We start from the raw sequence: 16,803 nt of genomic DNA, 5'->3' as shown, positions 1-16,803 counted from the left end.
CATTCCCATCCCCTCATTGTCAGCGTGTGGTGGGAGGTATTAATCAATAACGTCACTCCGTGAAAACATGGTGGGAATTCGTGGGTAGATTCTAGAGTAATTACTCTAATTTTATATGCTTCCCAAATTTTCTTCAAACTTTTCTCACATTTATTTGGATCTAGTGGAAGCTGGCAAAAAACAAAGTCTCTCCATCCACATGTATGACCCCTCCAGTGTGGCACCCAGCTGGTCCCACAACTGGCATTGTCAATCTGGCAAATTCTAGAACCATCACTTTAGACCAAACATCTAGCACAAGCAACCAGAGTCTGAAAAGTATCTTCCTCACCCTTCTCTCTTCTGGATCCAGGAACGAAAACCTAGAATTCAAGGTCTGGTCAACTATTTACCCTCCTCATATGCCAGCTCAGTGTTGAGTACCTAATGAAGCAGGGCGTATGGAAGGGTTTAACGCGATTCGGTAGAAAAAGTATTGGTATAACAACTCCACCTACTCTGAAAGAAAGGCATCAATATTTTGCAGAAGACTGAGGACGAGTATACGCACAAAACCTGAGGATGCTCTCCGACTCAGGGTCTCTGCATCCTTCCTTTTTTTCAGCCAAAGGATCAACAACAGATTCTCTAATAGTTGCAAAGGGGGATCATCCTGTCCTGTCCACTTTTAACACCATTGTAAATACATTAAATCACCAGTTCAAATTTCATTCGACAACACCCATAAGATATATCATGTCTATAAAATTTATTTTTTTATAACACTCCAATAAATATATTCTATCTATAAAATTTATTATTTAGGGACTTACAATTTTTATTTTTATTTTTACCTAAAATCTTTCTAAAAATAAATTTTATAAAAAAATCATATCAATAAAAACACTAATAGATAAAATTTAAAATGAGTGGTGATTAAGAGACGGGAATAAAATTAAACCTATAAATATATAACATCATAAACTCATGAGTTGGGCATTTTTTTCCTTCATTCTCTAGAACTTTCTTGACATTAGAGACATTGGGATTTTCCAAGGATATTTTCTTTGCACCTTAGTGCAAAGATGACTTATAATTCTACTGCATCATAAACTCATGAGTTGGGCATTTTTTTCCTTCATTCTCTAGAACTTTCACTAGGATTTTTCTTAAGATATAAGGTGCAAAGATGACTTATTATTCTACTGCATCTGTAGCGTCATTGACCTTAATTAGCTACTCTATCATCCACTCAAACTTCAATTCATAATTCTTTTCGACCTTTATAAGTAACAAACATATATACCTATAAAATTAGACCAGATGAATTATATTATTTATCATTCATAGATTGGAAAAAGTGATTTACGCTAATGGATGTGAAGAATTTGTAGAAGGGTTGAAGCCCTTCTAAGATAGATGGATTTGGTGTGATTAATATGAAATTCATAATTCGGAGGAGATTTGATTGTATGAAATTCATAATTTGGAGAATTAGGTCTTGACTATAATTCTTTGGTTGTTTTTATCACTATAGAGTTGATGAAGTTAGTATCGATTGAATTCACAACATGCTTTTGACACATGAACAATGCCTAAAGCAATAGAATTCAGTTGAGGAAAATTTTGTTGTCTCAACTAATCTAGCATCTACTCAAGGCAAATGCTTCAACAAAAGAGTTTAGAAGAGTGGACATATCTTTAATAAATCCTAAGGTCCAAATCAAATCCAAATCACACAATCCATATTTGCTACCATCATTTTGATATTAAGTACCAAGGGAAAAGTCATCATCCTTGTTGATAACCTTAAAGTTATCTAATTAGATAATTGAAACCACCAAATAACAATATAGTATTTGTTTTCTTAAACAACCAAAAGGATGCCATGTGTGGAAAGCCTAAAATATCATGTTCATCTAGTTGAAGTAGTGACATAGAAGTAAGTTAAGGTCATGTTTGGTTTGTTAGGTATAACATGGGTTATCCCATTATCAACCAAACATGGAACAAGATATATTATATTTCTCTTATCTTATTTCATATTATCCCTATCACTTATCTAATATTTGCACTTAACAAGAGAGTTGATAGCCTTAACGAGAGAGATAAAATATACATATCTCATAAATCATAAATCCCTTTTTTTCATCTATTTTCATCTAGTTTTTCCAACTTTTTTTTTTTCGTGCTAATTACTCTTTGGAACAAAATAATAATAATAATAATTGAAAATTAATGTTCATGCAAATATACTTCCTATTTTCTATTTTTAAAATCATAAGTAGTAATAACTTTTAAAGAAGACATAAGAACTTTTAAAGACTTATATTGAAAAAGTAATGGTTTTAAAAACAATTTTAAAAAATTGAGGTATAAAAAATTTTTTACTTCCACAAATTTTAGAATTTCTAAAAATGATTTTTTTAAGACATAAGCTAAAGTTGTACTTTTTCTACTAGATGTTTTACTTGTATATAGAAGTTTTTAATTTTAAAAACAAAAATAGGGAATGTATCCACATGGACACAACTTTAGGTTTGAAAAAGAAAAGGAATAAAAAAATTTATATGTTGGTGATGATAAGGTTTAGTTAGTAATTTTGTTCCATTTTTTACATATTACATGTGACTTACTTCAATGGAGTCTTATCGGTCTTAAGATGACTTCAGATTTTATCAAACTTAAGTTAAATTCGAGGTAAGTAAACATTTATGAATTAGTTAAGCTTTTGGAATGACCATCACATGGATTAAGAATGAAATAACGTAAATAGAGAGAGAAAAAGGGATTGGTATTCAAAATTATGATTAGCTCAACCATTAGTCTTATGTTATCTTGCTCTATCTATTGGAGTTTAGGAGTGTTAGGATCAAAATTATGATTAGGCTCAATTGGTACACCTTCTAGTTTGCTTCCAAGCATGTTTGTTTCTTTCAATAAATTTATAGCATACTTTCGTTGAGAGATAAAATCCCACATTTCGATTTTGTCACTTCAATTTCCAAAAAACACCTCAAGTTGTCAATATTTTTAATTTCAAATTCAGCAACCAACTTGGAAAATATCATTCTGAGGTAGAATTGTACCATCTACATACACAATGAGAATAGTAACCCTCCCATCTCTTTTTGTGTTTGTAGAACATTGTATGATCCTTGGGATTTGTTCATAGTGCAACCATGAAAGTTATGAATTTGTCACTAGGCTCTTGCAGACTACTTGAGGTTGTAGAGTCACTTCTTTAATCTACAAACATTTCCTTCTCCCATAGATGCTTCAAACCTCAATGGACACTACATAAAAACCTTTTCTTTAAGATCTCCATGAAAAAGACATTCTTTACATCAAGGTGTTGCATCAACCATTCATAATTTGTTGCGATTGAGCGCAAATATTTCCTGATAATCAATCTCATATATTTGAATGAATCCCTTTGCTACAAGCTTGACCTTGTATCCCTTTACAAGCTTGTATCTCTCTACAAGCAAAACCCTCATAAGTCACTATGCATAAGAGCAAAAGGACTGGATTTTTCATAAACTTGTAATGGAAAAAAGACATAATGATGTTTAGAAATCTCATAGGTTTCACACTGAAAATTAACAATCTTTTTATTCTTGAATAGAGTTGGAAACATAACTTTAGGTAGGCAAAACTAGGGTGACCTAACCCACAATTTCACATTTGAATATCTTCTTCATTGGACACATAAACTTGTGGTTGCCTCCCTTAAGCCTTCTCATTTTCTTTCTTAAATTCCTCTCCTAGGATATAATAGGCATTCACCTCTCTAGCATTGTCGATCCTCTTTCCCATACATTGGTCTTGGAACTCATAATATATAGGAAAAAAATTCACCACACAATTTAGATCATGGCTTAATTTACCCATAGATAGAAAGTTATATGATAGATTAGGGACATGTAATATAGAATTTAGAACCAATTTATTTGAGATTTTAACAAACCTTTCACCAGTAATGGAAGACAATGTTTCATCTATTGTCATAACTTTTTGATACCGAAACATGGCATATAAGAAAGATATAAAGAGATAGGATAGACCTCTCATATGATTCATAGCCCATAAATTAATGATCTAAGGGTTGAATTTTGAGGTATGGAGAGTAAACTGAGCAATAATGAGAAAATTAGTAGTTTGGGCTAGATGTGATGAAGAGGAAGGTTGTTTTTGAGGTTGACTCATGAACCTGTAAAGTTGCTCTATTTGTTCCTTTTAGTTCATACAATTGTGCTTCATTCCCCTTATCTAAGTATGTAAGCATCATGACCTCCCAAATTTATTATGGTGTGGTGTAGAACATGTACCCTTGACTAATGATTGGCTCCATGGAGTTAACCAACTAAGACATCATCATAAAATTCTTTGCATCCCATACTCTAAAATTGAGGTTTCAATACTTAGGCATCAATTTGGATCCATCAAGGAGTCCCATATTTCCCTTACCTTGAACAAAAGTTTCACTAATTGGGACCATTGCAAAAAATTAGCGTCGTTCAATTTTTGAGTGGTGATATGTAGAGAATGGTTGTCATTTAAAACCATCTCCTTCTTAGTTTATTTTCCATTGTTTCCTAACGTAAGCTCAGATGTGGTTTTTTATGGGAGAACTAGTAGCAAGCTGGTTAACAAAAGTTGACTATGGTAGTCAAGAGGAAAAGAAGGCATAGAACCTTAAAAGGGCTATGATTTACATGAGAAAATTCTAAATTATTTCCATTGATTTTTGAATGGTGATGATTACATGTTTATATAATTACAGAGTCTAATCTAAACTAAGAAAGAAAACCAAGTGCATTTGTATAATTGGGTTCTTCCTAAGAAAGGGAAGTCAACAATCTAATTATATACATAATTCTATGGGGAAAAAAAGAAAGAGAAGTATCTAGAAAATAATATTTTGTAATTAAAAAACTCATTCATGTAATTTTGGTCCTCGACTTTTTTCAACAATTAGGTTGAAAAAGAGAAGAGAGTATCTTCGATGTAATTTGGATCATACCTTGCTATTGTTTGTATTTACTCTCTTCTCATTTTGGATTTTGTGTGTGTGTGTGTGTGTGTGTGTTTTTGTAGCTCCTATTTATGTGTTTATAATGTAGATCTTTGATATTTAATTATTCTTCTATGCATATGTATGTCTTATGTTTATCATTTATCATTTTTGTGACAAAAAGGAGTAAAAGGCATTGTTTAAATTTCTTTTACTATTTTTGTTACACTTCGCATTTCATGGGTTTGTTGTTTAAGTGTGTGTCAATTACAAGGAGATGAGTTGAGTGTGTGAGGAATGGTTAAGACTAGGTTTAGTTTTAAGTTCAATGAGGTTTTTGTGAGAGTTATGGGGCCTCGTTGTAACTACATATTTTGTCACAAAATTGTTAAAAGAGGAAATTATTAATGTATTAGGTTTAGTTGGCTTACTATTAGATGTGAATTACTTCCTTAGATATTATCAACCCCTACATGACTTCAAATTTTATCAAACTTGAGCTCAGATCACTTCAAAGTCATCAAATTCAAGGTAAATATGCATTTATGATTTCGTAAAGCTTTTAGAATGACTATCACAATGATTGAGAATGAAATAGTGTAAAAAGATAGGTTGAAAATTACAAAAATGGAGAGAGAAAATTGGATTGGTGATCAAATGTCCCCTCAAGCATTCAAATATTCATTGATTTTTTTGTCTTTTCTAATATGTTTTTCACCACATTTTTAATTCCAAAAATTGTTTGGTAAGTTTTAAAACATGTTTATCTCTAAAATTCACATTTGATTCAAAATAGGATATTTGGAATATTTTAAAATTAGGAAACTCTCCATACTTAAATGTTAGGGTTTTCAACTACAAATAACGTGTTTTATTGAAAAGTTGTGAACTTTTATAAGCCATAAGAGAGCATAGTTAACCATCAAAAGTTTGACCCTTTCATTTATAAAAACTTTTGAGAATATCTTCAAAGTATCCTTAGCTTTGAAAAGGTCTGGACTCAAACTTCGAATCAGATAGTATTCCTAAAGCGCACATTACAAAAGGGAATCCAAATGAATCAAACTGAGGTTATGCCTGAAACTCTAGGGACATTGCTCTCTAAGCTGTCATATGATTTTGTTGTATTTGATAGGCAAAGTAAAAACTGTACTAAATAACACCATTTGAGGCCATAGAAACTCGAGTGTACAATCCTTTCTACTACCCGAAACTCCTTAAGGCTTCACTTTCTCATGAGCTTGTACATTATTGAAGCCATAAAAACTCAAGTGAATAATCCTTTTAAATCAAATCAAAACGCACTGACCTAATACAAATGTTGCCACAAAATCTAACAAGTGGGAAGCATCTTGAAGCTAACAAACATAAATGTCAAGTTGCCACTTATAGAATTAGGACCTCATTCAATACTTTTTTCCATTTACTCTCTTTTACAGTCACTGAACTCGTATATTTTGAAAAAAACTTCCAAAATCACTCAGAAGTCGAGTGTAATTTCAATTTGTATAAATTGAATGCATTTGATCAGGATTCTAAGAACTTTTTCCCTAGATCTCAGACAATTTGACCAGTAAATTTGTTCAGGCAGAAAGTCATAGCAGATTATGAGAGAAATTAAGACACACCTTCATGAACAATATGTCCTTATCATTCAAGGGCACTATGCCATCCTAGGGAAAACACTTCCATCTGTTATAGTTACCTGCACAAATGCCAAATTTGTTACCAACAAATCGTACCACATATGAAAGAGATGCACAATGCCAATTTTAAACAGTGATATTGTCTGATTTTACAATCAACTAATCAGTAGTATGCACCAGAAGGCATTCTCAACGATTTGACAAGAAAATGTATTGTAAAACAAACACCTGCATGATCAAAACCAAAAAGAATTAAGGATTTTCTTTACTAGCACCTAGCAAAATTACACTAAGCATTTTCTGGTTTAATTGTAAATCTATCCAAATCAGCCTGGTGGCCTTGCATACCTTTTCAAATAGGGACAATACCAGAACATGCATACTGGGTTCTCGATCTCCCTTCCTCAGATGATCCAAATCATCATCATCATCATTCTACTCATTCAGAGGTGTTTGATAATCTTATATGGCTTTAGCTTTAGGTGGCTTAAGAGTTTCCACATATATCTGTAAGAAGGTAAAATATTCTATGTAAGCATCATCTTCGGGTATGCTATTTCAAAAAGCGTTCAGAAGGGAGAAAACATAAAGCAAGAGCCAAGAAGAAACCAACTACTACAATTTTTTTCCCATAGCAAGAAGGTTGTTGTGGTCTTCAGCTCAGGTAATCTTTCCTCCAGATTAAACAGAAATGAGAACCATGTCAGATAAAGTAAACTCAAATCAGCTAGAACATTTTGTTACCATTAGTTTTCTACTTACATCTTCATAAAAATTGGCAAATCCATCAGATTGTAGAATTGGTAGAAAACCCTTCTTCGTTTTAATTGTTGAAGGAATTGAAGCATCAACTTTGTCTCTTTGTTGAACTTATGAGCATCAATTAACAAGTTCTTTGTCATAGGAACCAGTGAGTCAGAAGCATTTTAAATTACAAATTTAGCACCATCATCACATTTAGCATGAGCATCAATTAAAAAGTTCTTTGTTGTAGGAGTCTGCAAATCAGAAGCATTTAAAAGTACAAATTTAGCAGTACCATCACATTCCATTGCAATCGAAGCACATTAGTTGCAAAGCATTAAAAGCAGATAAAAAAAATAAAAAATAAAAAGTTCTTACATGGTAAATACAATCCATTTATTTTCAGGCTTTCTAAATTTAGAAGTAGAGGCTATTTACCAGATTTTTTTTTAAGAAATTATGGATGTTTGTATATTGGAAAAATGACGAGCGGTAGAGATAGAGATAGAGATCAAATTAAAAGAAAAATATGAATTTATATTATAACCTTCTAAAAACTTGAAATCATCAGACATTAAAAACTGGAAAATCCATGAAATCAGATGATCCAAGATTTTATATTTGAGGAAAGAAATGCAAGTTACTGCCTAAAAGATTGGTCAAGTATGTGAGAATGCATCAAAAGCTTATCATGTAGAGAGAGAAGAGAAGGTTAATTCATTTAGTATGAAAACAAAACTATTAACTGATAATTAACTGCAGTTTCACACTTCCTGAATAATACATATTATATGAAGTTATGTTATTGCCTTCTAAAGCATAAAATAATCACACAGTCGTACACTTGCAAAGAACATGAAATCAGATGATTCAAGATTTTATAGTTGAGGAAAAAAAAGCAAGTCACTGCTCAAAAGACTGTTCAACTACATGAGAATGTGTAAAAATCATAGCACATAAGGAAAATATGGTAACAAGATTAATACTTTGTATGTCAAGCAGTTGCATACGAAGATAAAATACAGGCTAGTACAAATTTTATAATTTCAATATAATGCTTCATTACCTGGCAAAATGCAGATCATGGATTCTCAGCTCATTTTTATAAAGCAATATTGAAATACACCAATATTCATATAGCCATAACTTACTGTTAAAAATAAAGAGATTGAAGGACTACTGTGACCTTCTGAAGAGGAGGGCAGTCTGGAGAAACATTGCCTGATCCATCTTATTGAGTATATATCCCTTTGGAAGAAATCTGAAGGATGATCTTCCCACTTCTTTTTCCTCGGAGGAATGGTGAAAATCCTACAGAAGACAAGCAAACTTTGAGGGATATCACATCTAATGGGAGGAAATAATGATGATAAGTTAGGATCATTAGCTAGAATTATAAGAATATTCTTTGGCCTTACTTTACAAGAAGAAAAGAAACATCTACACTTCTTATACAGAAGAAAAATAGAATTCCCCATCCATTGTCAATTCAATACTATAGGCTTTCAAGTGAAACACTTAAGTTTTTTTAGAAGCAATATACATTTCAATTTGGTAATATCAGAAGATTTGAAATTAGAGCAATGAAGAGAATCACCTTCATAGGAGGTTGTGGTTCAGATATTCATCCTTCCTTCTCCCTTCATCATAAGCTGAGAAGAAAATAAATTCATCAAAAAAATTAAGTATTGTCAAGATTTCCATCCAAATTGAGTATACTAGGGTCAGTGTACTTGTAAAACATTTACATCAATGCCAAGAGGTTTTTGATTCATCCAAGGAGATGGATGCTACTGCAAGGAAAATAGCATATTCCTCTAAGAAAATGCAATAAAACAAAACAGTAAGCAAGTAATGCCTCTCTGGTAATGCACAGAATGCCAGCATATCTCATAAGCATTAATTACAAAACACAAACATAAACTTATTAAGTTATTCCAACATTAATATATGTCAAGATGTCAAGGTGTCACCACTATTCTAATAATAAATGCTACAACTCAAAGACATCAGTATTTTAAAATCACAATGAGCGACTAGGCAGGAGCCAGCAGTCCATGTTTAATATCCACAACTCTATCAGTTGCTGTTGCATTTTTGCCTGGACACAAAGAAGTTTTGATATTGTCCTGATTTTACAGGCAAGGGAGTTTGTATAGGCGTCTCCAAAGTTGTCTGTAAATTAAATGAGTTAACAAAAAGAAGGTACGAAGTGTAAATAAAATCAATAAAAAATTATAAGGCAGAAAAATAAAATCAAAATAAGAAACTGTCAATCTTTTTTGACATATTGAAGCTCGACCCAAAAGAAACAAATAATCAAAATGTTGAAGAAAAATGACAAAGACAGATGCAAATGCACCTGTACATGAGAGAGGGTGAAGGGCTTCTGAAACATTTGAGAAAGCTTCTATGGCATAATAAAAGCTCACTTGGGATTTTTGGGTTTGACAGATCTCAATGAGGCCTTATTTGACAAATGTTTGTACAGATTCACAGATGAGCAAGAAAGTTTATGGAGGGCAACTATAGTGGGAATATTCAGGGAGGAGGGGGGTTGGGTGCTGTAAGAGGGGTAAGGAGCATTTTAGGTAGGCCTTTGGAAAGCAATAAAAAATGGTAGCCTGCTTTTTGATATAGAGTGATGGATGTAGGAACAAATTCTGGATGAATGCGTGGTGTGAACGGTTTCATCAACTTTATTTCCTAGTCTTGTTTTTCCTAGATTCACAAAAAATGCCAGGATAGCAAAGTTGTAGGAGGAGGTGGAGGGTACAGGTCATTGAAATACAAGGCTCCAAAGAAGTTTCAAAGATTGAGAGGTTGAGTTTGTAGTCATGCAGGTTATCCAAAATGTTGTTGCTCCTCAGGTTGGTTATGCTGACTGGATGTTATGGCAGCCTTGCAAGACTGCTACCTGTTTCTATGAAGTCCTATAACAGAGCTTTAGATTCAGGAGTCTCCCCTCAGTTTTCAATTAAGGAGTTGTGAGATATTCAGGGCCCTTCCAAAGTTGGTTTCTCTGCTGGGGAAGCAGTTTGGGGCCAGATGCCCACAAACAACCAGTTTCAAAGTTGAGTGGACTCTAGTAAGTTGGCGTTGCTTATATAAGCAAGGGGAGGAATCAACAGACCATACACTCTTACATTGTGGGTGGATTTTGGGTCTTTTGCTCTTTCCTTTGGGGTTTTGTAGGTCCTTTCATGGTCTATAAAGGAAAGTTTGCTCACATAGTGCAACAAATTGTGGAGATTGGTTCATCTTTGCCTGCTCTGTTACACTAAATAAGAACGCAATGGGAGGACTTTAATGGCTCTGAATGTTCAGAATTAGGAATGAAAGACCTGTTCATCAAATTATTATTTGCTTGGTCCAGGGTTTCATGGGATCATGCCAAAGTTTCAAATTTAGATTTCATGGACAAATTAGGGAGAGTTTAGGCTGTGAGATATCCTTTTGATTCTTTTATTTTCTTTTTGACTTCTTCAGAGTGTGAGATATCTACTTCCCATGCACTTGGGTCAACCCCTTTTGATTACAGAACCAAATAGAGAAAAAAAAAAAAAAAGATTCAGAGCTAATTTTTTTTAGGAAAGTTTAAATCTTAGTTTTTTTCAATAATGTACATAATTTTTTATATGAATAATGTACATAATTTTCAAACAACAAACCACAATATCCAGAATATTAACGTTTTAACCAGATAATGACTCCAAAATCTTCCTTCTAATGAAAATGTAAGCTCCTAAATTGTTGTTTTAGTGTTCTCCAGCTGATGAAATTGATTTCAAGCTGTAATTTGTGGTCATCCTAATTTCAAACTGCACTCTATGCCAGTCCTAGAGTTTGAGACAATATGACATGAATATCTTCTTGAGATCCAAGACCATCAGCTCTTCATCCCCTTCTCCATCCAGCATTATTAATCAAAATGAGACTTTCACTTGTCTTGACAGTGAGTCACTGACAAAGCCTTGCATTTTGATGTTGAGACCACCTTTTCTCCTCACCTTTTCTGGAAGGTTCGCTTTGAAACTTATCTGGATTAATCCTTTTTTCAGGAAATCCCAAAATATACTTCACTTCCTCTTATCTCACTTGATTCTATTAACTCCCACCCTGCACCCTCTATCCCTGGTTTAGATAACAGTGCTGACAGTGCTGACTATCTTGCAACAGCAGTGAATGTGTTTGTACCTCAATAACTAGTCATGATAAGAAAAACTGTTCATCATCCATATCCAACAACATGCTATATTCATCAAAATCTATCATGAAGTATTGAACCAAAACGAAGCAACAATCTTCCCATCGAAAACCTCTGTATTAATGATACCACTAATAAAAGAAATTGGTGCAACATTAAACATGATTTTTGATCCATTCATCTAACCTGTATCAAACAAAGATCCAGATATTGCAAGCACTGATTCTAGCATGAAGAAAAACATTGTCAAATTGTGACAATACAGAAAAAAAAAAGGTATAGACGCCTAGGCACATGAGGTTGCTATGCTCGCTTTCTCTTATTCCCTGCATATCTGTTTTGTTCATAAGAGGTTCCACAAAACAAAGAAACATAACAACATCTGACATTTCTTTTAACCAAAGGCTGTATTAAAACTCCCGGATCAAATATCACTAGTTTCTAATCTCGGTCACACATCTTGAACACTCAACAGCTAGCAGACAAATGGACCTACAAGCATTGCAGAAATCTAGAGAGAAACAAGAAGCCTAACTCCAATAAAGGGTAAAATAAAAATGGAAATGAAACAACTAGGCCAAATCTTGGTCATTTAACAACATTCTTAACACAGTTCTTTTCTTCTCATTTTCTTTCCAAAATCTATGAAAGAAAAATATCATCTCCCGCACAAGTTGGTTTCCAAGAATTGCAAACATGATGGATCCATTGCCAAAAGCACCACCAATTAAGAATCCCAGTTTCATGAACCCAAGACAATTTAGCTAAAAAAAATGGGTGCTTTTAAGAATGTGTTGCACAGTGATGGAGGCATCCTACGTGAAAATAGCTTCTCTAAATAAGCCAGGCAAGTCATATTTTTTTGTCCTTTGATATGACAAGTTCAGTTCACTTACAGGGGTTTTCGCACAGCTATAAAGGCGTCATGAAAAATCAGGCACAACAAAACGGAAAAATTATTATCAAAAGCTATAAAAATGCATGAGGTGGTTTGTTATCCCAAGAAACCTAATCTCCATCATAATACTCAATACTTTTCACGTCTCCAATAAACAACAACACTAATTTTCAGTACGGACAAAACGGTGATGAACTCAAAGTAGAACAAATACAAAAGAGAGTACCGCTCGAGGTTCGCAGAGGATGGACTGGTCGCGGGCCTAGGACTTGCAATTTTTGCCAACATCTTGGACGACGTGGTGATACACAGCTGCTACACTTTTCGACATTAAACGTGATCAAGATTCTAGAATTTGATGAGGGGTTGGGGGACATTACTTTAGGGGGCGATGAGACTGAGAACGACAGGAAACAAGAGCTTCGCTCTGAAATTAGGGGGATATAAATATGTTTGCGTTGGGCTTTCCAGATACGCTCGTTGCCTCAAAAGCTAATGATGATGATGGGCCAAGGCCCACACTAATCCTTCATAATTTTTTGGTCATATTTTGATTGAAATGTCTTTATTTTTTTCTTTGTAAAAATATTATTTTCTTTTAAAATTTATATGTAAATACTTGAAATAGTCAATGACATTTATATATATAAAAAAAAGGGGTTATTCTTCAAGAAAAAACATGGAAGAAGTTGGGGCTTGTTTGGTTAGTATTTTTAAAAACTGTATAGGAAAACAATTTTTAAGAACAATTTCTAATAACAGTTTTTTATGTTTTTAGAAATAAAATGGTGTTTGGTAACTAAATTATGAAAAACAATTTTTATTCTCAAAAACAAAACAAAAAACCTTGTTTGATTGAGTTAATAAAAAAGATATAATTGAAAATCGAGACTGAATCAGAGTAATTGAAAAAAAAATACAAACTTGACACCACTAGAACACAAAAATGCCAAGACCCTCATCAAATAAGAAAGTAACAACCAAAATTCACCCAAACAAACTGATAATTTATTTTCCCTTCCATGTGTATATTTAAATTATTTGGCATATAAGACCTCAATCTAAACCGTGCATACTTTCACAAACTAAATTGGGGCTTATTACATGTTAGATTAGGACATATTAAATTGATAGACTCCATGAATTCAATTTTCAAAACCAAACTATTCAATAATTCCAACAAATTAAATTGAGACTCAAAAATAAAAATAAAAACCACAAAATGGAGGTGTCTTGGTGGGGGTTGTTGGTGTTGTGCCAACTATATATAGGTTCATCTAACTTCATTGGAGTTAGACGGACTTCTTTCCTGCACAAAAGAATGTCTGAACAGGTGGTCTGGGCACGCCCCTCCAAAGCTTAAGTCAGAATCTAATAAGAGTGAATTCAACTTTTTTGAATGGCTATGTGCGCGTATACCTTTTTCATACCTCTAAAAGGGTTTTTATAGAACTTATGGCACCATCGTCACAACGTTGATTGTGCATTCATGTCTTTCCTACTCTGATGAATGTCGTTGTGGCGGATACTATGCCTTAATAAGATAGTCAACGTCATTTTCTTAGCGCGGATTGAACAATCATACCAAATAAGAGTTGTTGATTGGTGTCATTTGTTGTTTATCGTATAAGAATTTTAGACTATGTCGTTGACTGTGCATTTACGTTAACTAATACCACTGATTGCATGTAACGATTGGGTGATATTGATTTTTGGGTGTAAATGTCGTCTTGATTGTCGCTCAGGCATTGGTGGTGATTAATTATCTGTCTAATGCCTGGAATTTCCGATTGACTTGATTTGTTCGTCTGGAAGTCCCTAATCGGCTTGTTCTATCCATTCCGTTTGGCATTGGGAAAGAAGGAAATCTGTTTTTCCTTTTGTGCTAGACAAAACTTGTCTTGGTCTAGACGAATTATATGTTTATCTTGGATGGCCAAAAGGTTTTGAGCCTATGAAAGACAACGTGGAGGAAAGCTTCCCATAGGGGTTAAACCAAATATGGTGTCTCCTTCAGTTTTTTTTCATAACACCATTTTTTAATTTCACAATTTTTTTTCTCATTCATTAAAACCCTAAATTCACCATTTTCAATTTCACAAACTTATTACTCCATCCATCAAATCCTACCCCTCTGCATTCCCAAATTCATTGTTTGATCCAACCCCAAAAATACCCTAATCACTAGCTTTGAAGTTGTAGATATGGATGGGAAGCAACAACGACAGTGACTAGGAGACAGGGTTCGCCAAACTCTAAGGAGATGAGAGGATTTTGAGCACATTATGCAAACATATTCCATCATCCTTGGTCGCAATAGTAATAAATCAATTGTAGATGTCGACCTCTCCAGCCTCGGCAGTGGCATGAACATCTCCTATAGCAACAACGTGCATGTTCTCCAGACAAATTCTCATGATTTGCATCAAAATTGGAAACAAGAAAATCTATTCTCTATTGACGATAAGAAGCATTGTCAGTGGTACAAGCAGAAGCGTGTGTCACTACCACGCAACGGGCTCTCCATTTGCTGCCTCCACCTCTCACTCATATTCCAGGTCAGATTTCAATGGCGAGTGGGATTAGGAGAAAAAAAAAGGGAATGTGAGAACAAAAGGAGGGGGTAGGGTTTTAAGTGAGTATTTTGACGATGACTATGACAAAGAGGAAGACAACGACAGTGGGAAGAAGATGAAGATAGGAAATTTGAGAAAACACAAAGAATAGAGATGTTTTTTTTTTGTTCTTTAAGCAGTAACGAAAACAAGCAAAACAAGTTTTTTTTGTTCTCTAAAAATAAGCATTTTGAGAACACTAGGAACATGAAAAACAAAAATCATTTCCTTTGCCAAATAAGTTTTTAGTGTTTCTGTTTTCAAGAATAGAAAAAAAATCTTGAAAACACCAACCAAACAGGCACTTAAAATTATAAATATTGATATTATTTCATCCCTTTTAATCAATTAATTCTTTTTTAAATTCTAAAAAAATTAAATATTAAAAGCCTATTTGGTTGTGATTAAAATGCCAGAAAATTATGATCAATTACAATAAAAATGGACTTCTTGTTCATCATTGCTATAAGAAACATCGCCAACACTCATTCATATGTATCAATACATTCATCCATCAATAGCATACAACTATAGACTATAGTTTTGTGATGATGATTAACATCAACCAACAAAACTAGTGGCTTTTTATAGGTATTGGTTCGATATATTGTATCAAATACCAACACATTTTTGAAACACGCATAATCCAATCGAGATGTAGAATCAGTCCAAAACAAGTTTATTAGTCAACTTTCTTCATCGACATTGAATTTATAATAAAATGAAGAATTTGTTTTTGATTTCCTACACAAGTAAGCCAAAGCCACTTCTGCATCACCATTTTTAATTTAAATTCTACGCATTGCATTAACACGATTGTATGTATTTTTTGGTGTGAAACCAACATGTTGACGTCCTTCTAATTGTTGGACCATATAGTCCATAATTTGGGTAGTTTTAATACCAACTTTACGCATAACATTAATTTGAGTCTTGTTTAGATTACTTATTGCCTGAGGAGATCGAAGGAATTATGTGTCGATCGCATCAACCAAAGGATGATTATGGTCTCCTCTAAACTCTTTAACAATCTACTTTTCCAGTTTTCTATTAAAACCAATATGAAAAACAACTTGACATCCAACTCTAATTAATGATCGTGGCTCACATTATTAATTCTCATTTTCAAAACACTTTGTTAATCGATGTCCTTCTTTAAAACACACCCACTTTTGAGATAATATATCTTTATTTTTGTATTGTTTCAAATCATCTTTCCGAATACTAAATCCAGTCATTTTAGCGAACATGTTATAAAATGTTTATGTTTCATCTATACAATTGAATTCCAATTTGCACATTTTTTCAACTGAAATACCATTCAACACATTCTCAATTAAAGTCTGTGAATCGTGGTTATAACTCCTATTAGTATATGAATTCTCATGAATTTCATCTTCAAGTTTCACTACAAATTCCTTTCTCTTTTTTTTTTTCTCCATGTCCGATAGTACTACCTATAAATTTCAAAATAGAAGCATATTACAATTCTCAATTTTAAATTGATGAGCTTAGAATATTGCACCATATATTGTTATTTTATCTTTTTTTCAATGATAAAAAATAATTGTCGTAAGAGGAATACAAAATACTTGTCCTCTATATCCTATGAATAGTGGTCTAGAAATGGAGTAACCAATCCTAAAATGGCGGTTGACCGGTTCACTCCCATATGCTTATCATCTGCATCCAATGAG

The 16,803-nt window shown here is 33.3% G+C and overlaps 1 long non-coding RNA gene across 2 annotated transcripts; it reads right to left on the bottom strand.

The window, feature by feature from the left end:
• Positions 1 to 6,203: 6,203 nt before the first annotated feature.
• Positions 6,204 to 12,915, bottom strand: LOC104879283 (uncharacterized). 2 transcript variants are annotated; one of them, XR_785789.3, is made up of 5 exons: positions 12,718 to 12,915; positions 8,984 to 9,038; positions 7,405 to 8,697; positions 6,991 to 7,311; positions 6,204 to 6,870 (listed from the first exon to the last, which is right to left on the bottom strand). It is a non-coding gene; the product is annotated as an uncharacterized LOC104879283 (long non-coding RNA). The 2 variants fall into 2 exon arrangements; XR_002030044.2 differs by having other exon boundaries at positions 6,204 to 6,701.
• Between the last annotated feature and the right edge of the window lie 3,888 nt (positions 12,916 to 16,803).

This window comes from Vitis vinifera, chromosome 5 (assembly GCF_030704535.1).
Source record: "Vitis vinifera cultivar Pinot Noir 40024 chromosome 5, ASM3070453v1".
In the NCBI taxonomy this organism is placed as follows: domain Eukaryota; kingdom Viridiplantae; phylum Streptophyta; class Magnoliopsida; order Vitales; family Vitaceae; genus Vitis; species Vitis vinifera.
The sequence above is the reverse complement of the archived record's forward strand: the minus strand, read 5'-3'. Positions and strand labels throughout refer to the sequence as shown.